The following is a 7,125-nucleotide window of genomic DNA, read 5'->3' on the forward strand; positions in this document are numbered from 1 at the left end:
TAAAGATAGACGTCTGGCCCAGCGAAAGGAAAAAATCTCATGGCGCTCCAAACTAATGTCTGCCAACTGTGCCCGCTTACGTAGGAGTAAATTCCGTGGAACTCAGCGGACCTTACTTCGGAGTAAGCAAAAGAAAGATAAATCCGCTCTTGGTCCACGCTTAATCAGGAATAAGGTCCAGTGAGCACTGCGGGGTTTACTTCTGAGTATACTCGCGCAGACTCTTAGCTCGCTTGGACATCGGGAGCTCGCCCCTGTTTTCTCAAAAGTAAACCCTCCCCGCAAAGGATGTAGAGCTCACTCGTTAATAAATGCGCGAAAATTTGCGCAGTCCTACACTCGTCCTTTCTTAGGAAAGCACGCCTATAATATTCTATCTCTGCATAATTCCAAGTATGCATGCACATATCGTCACCTTCAAGGTGTCATGACTGCTTTGAGAAAAAAAGCGTCGCTGTACCTTCTGTTAGTCCCATAAGACGCTCTCTGCCACATACAGTTTTAAAAATCCATTTAGAGCGATATTCAGCGCAGAATGTCTCGGGCTCACCGAGAAGGGTCCAGCGCTATATATATATATTGTTTTAAACCCTCCATCCTCCAGGCAGGAAGAGAAGCCAAGCCTGCTGCCCGTTTTCACAGGCTTTCCCTGCAATTGACTAATTTCTGATCATATACTTGTGGCTGAGATTGAGTGATGTATATGTGTGTGTGTGTCTTGCGGGTGGGGGAGAGAAATAATTTTGCAATCGTCCAGAAAAGCCTATGCTGTCAAAAATCGCCTCCGTTTTTAAGGGGCCCGGGTCTCTTCTTGGCCGTTTTATCGGTGGGTCTTGAGTTCCGGATAGAATCCTCCAAGTCTCAGCAGTTGTCAAGAACACGACCTTGGAAAACAACGTCGCAAATCGCCTATTAGAATGAACGCGAAAGAAGCCTGTGATGGGAGGCGAATCCAAGCAGGGCTTTTGGACAAAATCTTATTAAACTGTATCTTACGAGTTCCATTTTGTTTAGGTATCGTTTTCTAAGCATCCCGCAGAACGCAGCCCGAAGTCTGGGTTGTGTTTCCAGAACCAAGACGGGGCATTAAAAACAAACAAACAAAAAAGATAGAATATAGAAATTATTTATATATTTGTGGTCACGGGTGATCCCATATTCCGGAATTTCTGATACAATTTGCAGACTTAGATCACTTAAATTGGAATTGCATTCTTTCTTTCTTTCTTTCTTTCTTTCTTTCTTTCTTTCTTTCTTTCTTTCTTTCTTTCTTTCTTTCTTTCTTTCTTTCTTTCTTTCTTTCTTTCTTTCTTTCTTTCTTTCTTTCTTTCTTTCTTTCCTCCCTCCTTCCTTCCTTCCTTCCTTCCTTCCTTCCTTCCTTCCTTCCTTCCTTCCTTCCTTCCTTCCTTCCTTCCTTCCTTCCTTCCTTCCTTCCTTGGCTATCCAGAGGTTTTGCTGGGACCCCCAGACAGTTCAAAGCAACTATGCGCAGAGTTCCTTCGGCCAACCTCCGTGTTGCCTAATTTTGATGCTAAGGGAGTGGGGGGGGGGGGAGGATTTAAATAGGTATCTATCTCCTGTTTTGCATGGGGTTTTTTTGAAGGGAGAATATTAGTGAGACTATAAAAATAAAAATAGCACAAGGGGGAAAATAAGCAGAGTCTATGAGGAATGATTCCCCCGGGCAGTCTTTTCTTGGGAGGACAGAGCACCAGTGGTCACTCTGAGGGATAACCACCCCCTCCAGGTCCACTAGATTCATCCCCCACATAAAAGAAGAGAGGATTGCAACCCTAATCTTTTGACAACGGAGCAACATGGCTTGGGGCCCTCCTCCTCAAGAGTAGGTTGGAAGACACCTCGCAGAGCTATTTGACTGCTCCACCTTCTTCAGAAGAGGTCAGCACCTTTCTTCTAGCAGTGGCCGGGCCAGCCTTGCTATTAGGCAGGGAGGGGCATATGCCCATGAATAAGGGCAGCCTTGGACGAGGGGGGAGGTTGACTTGAAGGAAGGGCAAGGCTCCCTTTCCAAAGGCAATCCAGTTTCCGGAGTCACCCTTCTTTCCTTTCTCCTCTCTGCCACTCCCCAAAACTTCTCTTTCTTTCCTTTACAGCCCCAAAGTACACTGAATAAAAGGACAGCAAAGTTGGAAGGCTGATCCTAAACCCTAAGACAGTGGTCCCCAACCTTGGGCCTCCAGGTGTTCTTGGACTTCAACTCCCAGAAATCCTGGCCAGCAGAAGTGGTGGTGAAGGCTTCTGGGAGTTGTAGTGCAAGAACATCTGGAGGCCCAAGGTTGGGGACCACTGCCCTAAGAGAGTGCAGCTAATAGATATACTTCATTGCTGGTAAGATCAACTCCCTCCAAAACTGGGATTTCCTTCTGTCCATAGTGTTTGCCTGGAGTATTCAAAGCAGATTTATCCTTAATTTGGTTTGTAATAGAATAATGTTTCTTGGTTTATCATCTTGTTTATTTTGTAACCAGAGGTGAAATATAATTCTCCCCCATCATCTTTTAATATTTCAGGCAACTGTCATTGCTGCCCCCCAAAAAGAAAAAAAAATGAGTGCCCAGATTCAAACCTTTACTATAATCAGGCACCCACAGAGTGAATTAATCTTGACCTTGGTGGTGAAAACATCTCAGTTATTTGGCAGCGAGATGGTCTTGAGTCAAAGGGAGTCCTGCAAAATGATGAATGTGGAACCCCTTAATTGGCCAGTACCACTGATTAAAAACGCCTGGCTTTAAAAAGTCCTCCATGTGTGAGGTGGCAGATCTAATAAAAATATTTTAAAATAAAAGTACTTCTAAAAAATTAAGGCGGGACAAAACATTTTTTAAAAAGAGCTTTGCCTTCTTCATGTATACCTCCCCGAAGGAAAAGTGTCTTCTAAAATGGTGCTTCTCACAGCGGCTAATAATTTTAAGATTAAAAATAAAAAAGGTTTGTTTTTGTTTTGCAAAAGAACTATTGTTTTCACTCATAGGCAAATTTAAGCAAAATTAATCACACAATTAATAAACCGGTTAGCTAAAGCTAACCGGTTTATTAATCATGCGATTAATTTTGGTTAATCACCAGTTTATTAATCCTGTGATTAGTTATGTTCACTATGCAACCCAATCCTAGATAGGTCTCCTCAGAGGTAAGCCTTCCTGCATTCTGTGACTTTGAGCCAGACTTTAATTCAAAACTATTGAAGTCAATGGGATGGATTAATCACACAAGTAACTAAATTGCCATGGATTGTAGTAGCCAAATACATGGCAATGGGACTTATTCTTAGGTCAATATATATAATACTGCAAACATAATTTGAATCTTACACTCACTCAACTGGCAACAGTTGATTGCTGGACTCAAAGGGGTTTTCTTCTATGCCCAGTGGACATGATTTAGCTTTAGCAGAAAGAGTATGTAGGCTGGTTTATATAATATTAAAGCAACGTGCTTTGATTAAATTAGGCTAAAGTATTCCAGAAGTCCTTTGATTGTCAGTTTAGGGGCTTCTGCAATTGTTTCGTTCATTTATTTATCAAGTGATCAACTTTATGCACTACTACACCATGGCCGAATACTCTGAGGATGGTTTACACCCATAAAAAAAACAGGGAACAACCAATGAAGTTGCTGTTGAATCAAGCAAGTTGGCCAACTCCAGTGTTAAAAATGCAAAAATATTACGATGTTAAGGGACCAGTGATAAAATGGATAACAAAAGAAGATTCAGTGAATCGGTCCCCCTCACTCTCCCTTTCCCCAGTATTGCCCTTAGCCCAATTCTTTAAATCTTCTACCTGTTGTTTTTTTGGGAAATGGGTCCTACCAGAGCTCTTTGAAACGCAATGAAATGGTGAAAGTTTGGGCAAACTTCGGCAAAGTTTGGGCACTGGGTACAAGAAGGCATAAGCATAGTTCACTTCACTCCTCTATTGCGGACCACTGTCACCCGGGTGGGCAACATCCAGCTCATGGGGCTGAGTGGCCAAATGAAGTTTCCAATTTTTCCCCAGTTACTGTTTATTTGGTGTTTGTTTTTTTGTTTTTTTGTTAAGGTTCAAGAATGCCTCTCGTACCTGGGAGGGGACAATTGTGGCTTGTGCCCAAGGCTACACAAAAATGCAATTTAAAAAAAACAACAACAACCACTAGGGGGTATAAAGGGGCTCATCAGTAAGCTTCCCCCCCAAAAAAAGCCCCAAAGCCCCAAATTAGGTAAACAAAATAATTAATTCAGGAGTGTTGCTTGAAGGTATTGGTGCCCCCTTCAAGAGCGAGGACGGCTGTGTGGCAGTCCCTGGATGACCACTCCTCCTTGTAGCAGCTACAGATTTGCAGACTGCAGTAGTCTTCCATCTTACACTTTTTAAATACAGTATATAAAAAATAATTGTTCTCTAACACTTGAACACATGATTATTCATACAAGACTACCTTGGGAATGAATGTTACTTGTAGAAAAACAAATTTTCTTCTGTGTTCTCAAGTCAGAACCAACTTATAGTGATCCTACTAGGGTTTTCAAGGTACGTGGGATCTTTAAGGAGTGTTTTTTTCTTTTCTTCCAATACCACCTCCTCAATGAGTTTGCAGGGCTGAGCAGGGATTTGAACCCTGTTCTCTTGAGTCCTAGTCCATCATTCTATCCACTACACACCACGCTGGGTATCCCGAAAAGAATACTGGTTTCAGTGTTAAAAATCTGCCTGCTTTACACCAAAAACCCATGCTGAATGGCAAGATCTTTGTTATATGAGTGGTGGACTCTTCATGCCATCCCCTATTCTAGCCAGTTGACATCTCAGATAGGTTTCAGTGGAAACCCTGCAGAACTGTTATCATCCCCTGTCCCCCGCACACCCTCCTGGGCCCAACGCTGGAATTAAGACTGGGTGCTTGAATGGGACACATTGTATGCACTTCCACATGGGTTCAAGGAGATCCTTCTCCTTTGAATGCATAGCCAGAGAGCAAGTTACAACACAACTCACCCTTGCCTTTCGGCTTGACCTTGATGGAGAAGGACCATCTTAACACAGATTTTTATATGACCTTATTATAATTTCTTGAAGCAGCTCATGCAAAGCCAAGGCGACTTCTATTTTTCCTGGAACGAAGTTGGAACACTACTGTTTTCAAGTTTGGACAAACACGCAGTGACACCCTGTAGATTATGCACCGCGAGCTAACAAGGGGTTCCATCAGCACAGAAAGCAGGAAGGTTGAAGAGGGCAAACGTGACCCGTTCTCTTGAATCACAAGCAAGTCTGAATTACCTCCACCTCTCACTGTAAGGATAGTGGAAGTCAGTCATTCAAAAGACGACTGATCATTTTATGGATTGCTCAGTGAGTTATGTATATATAGGCTATGGAATCAGCGATTGGGAGTTCGGTCCCCGCACGGTGCCTCCCAGGAGTAGAGGCAGACTAGGTAGCCTTGGGCAAGCGGCACCATCCACAGCAACCCCCAGAAGACAGGAACTGTTAAACCACTTCAGAGTATTTTATACCCAGATAACCCTGGAAAGGGTCATCGTAAGTCAAAACGACTTGATGACACGTACAGTATTTATATTTGAATAACAGCACCAAGAACAAAAATATTCTTTCCCTACCATTTTTGTAGGCAAACGCTCAGTTTTGATTGGCCATTTGATTTATCCTGGCCAACATCTTTCAGAACTCTACCCTAGAAGTAAAATCATACATTTTTTCCCCAGAAATTAATATCTTCACTGGGATGACAATAATAATAGTAATAATACCCATGTTGTTCTTGCTATATGCCATAAATGTGCCTTTGACTTATGACGATCCTACAAATGAGTCATCTCCAAATCATCCTGTCCTCAACAACCCTGCAAGGCTCTTGTAAACCCAAGCCTGTGGCTTGGCTTCCTTTCAGGGGTTAATCCATTCTGTATCTCGTCTTCCTCTTTTCCGGCATTATTGTCTTTTCCCAAGAATCCTGCCTTCTCAGGATGTAACCAAAGTAGGATAGCCTCAGTTTCAACATTTTTACCTCCAGAGAGATAGTTTGGGCTTGATTTGATCTAGGACCCCCTTGTTTGTCTCTCTGATAGTCCTGGGCATTGGCCAAGCTCTCCTCCAGCACTGCATTCCAAATGAACCCATTTTTCTCCCCCATCCAGCTTTCTTCACTGTCCAGCTTTCTCACCCATACATGGTGATCGGAAATAAAAGAGTGTGGATGATCTTGGTAATACCTTTACAGTCAAAGTTCATTATTAAAGGAATATTGGGGTTGCTTTGAAGTAACCTCTCTCTCCCCCTTAGTCTCACTTTCTCTCTTTCTGTGCAAGGATTACTAGGTATAATGTAAAGTCCCTTTAAAAGCGGAGGATGAAAAAAAAAACGCATTGTAAAAGTTGTCCTAATTTCCAGATGATATTGAAGACAGAAAGAAGGCCTATATGGTACAGAAGGTGATCAATTAAGACATTAAGCATTTCCCCACACATGGATGCATTTGCATTTCATCCTAATAATTAGGCCATCAGCTCATTTTCAGGGGACCATGGCCTACTTCAACTAAATCCTCAGATCAAAGCAAAAATGTCCGCTTGCATTTTCTCCTCAGAAAGGGGATGCTAATTTAAAGGCCTTAATGTGTGGTGGTAAGAGGCTCCTTCAATTAACTAAATTCTATGGCTCAGGAAAATAATAATAATAATAGTAATAATACTAATAAAAATAGATACAAAGAGAGTCAGACTGGAAAGGCAGAAATGCTCATTAAATGGAAAAGGTCCTGCATTCATTACCTCTAGCATCTGGGGCTAAATATGGAGCATGCAGCCCATCAAAGGACATGTGCAGGCGTGTTTGCACATGCATGTAGGAGAGACGGGTTAAATTGAAAATATAATCTAATTAAAATATTAGGTGAGAGTAAATAGTTCTTTGATATCCCTCAAAAGGTTTCATTAGAAAAATAGGCCCCTCGAGCTTTGTATTAGAGGGATTATCACTTTTACTCAGAGGAACAACAAGTTTTGAAGCCTCATCAGACATGCTTCAAAGTGTTACCATTTCCCTGGGATCATGATCTGTAGAGAAGCAGTTCTTAATGGACAGGGCTGCAGTTTGAGAA

The sequence above is a fragment of the Pogona vitticeps genome, chromosome 8 (genome assembly GCF_051106095.1).
Source record: "Pogona vitticeps strain Pit_001003342236 chromosome 8, PviZW2.1, whole genome shotgun sequence".
Classification (NCBI taxonomy): Eukaryota; Metazoa; Chordata; class Lepidosauria; order Squamata; family Agamidae; genus Pogona; species Pogona vitticeps.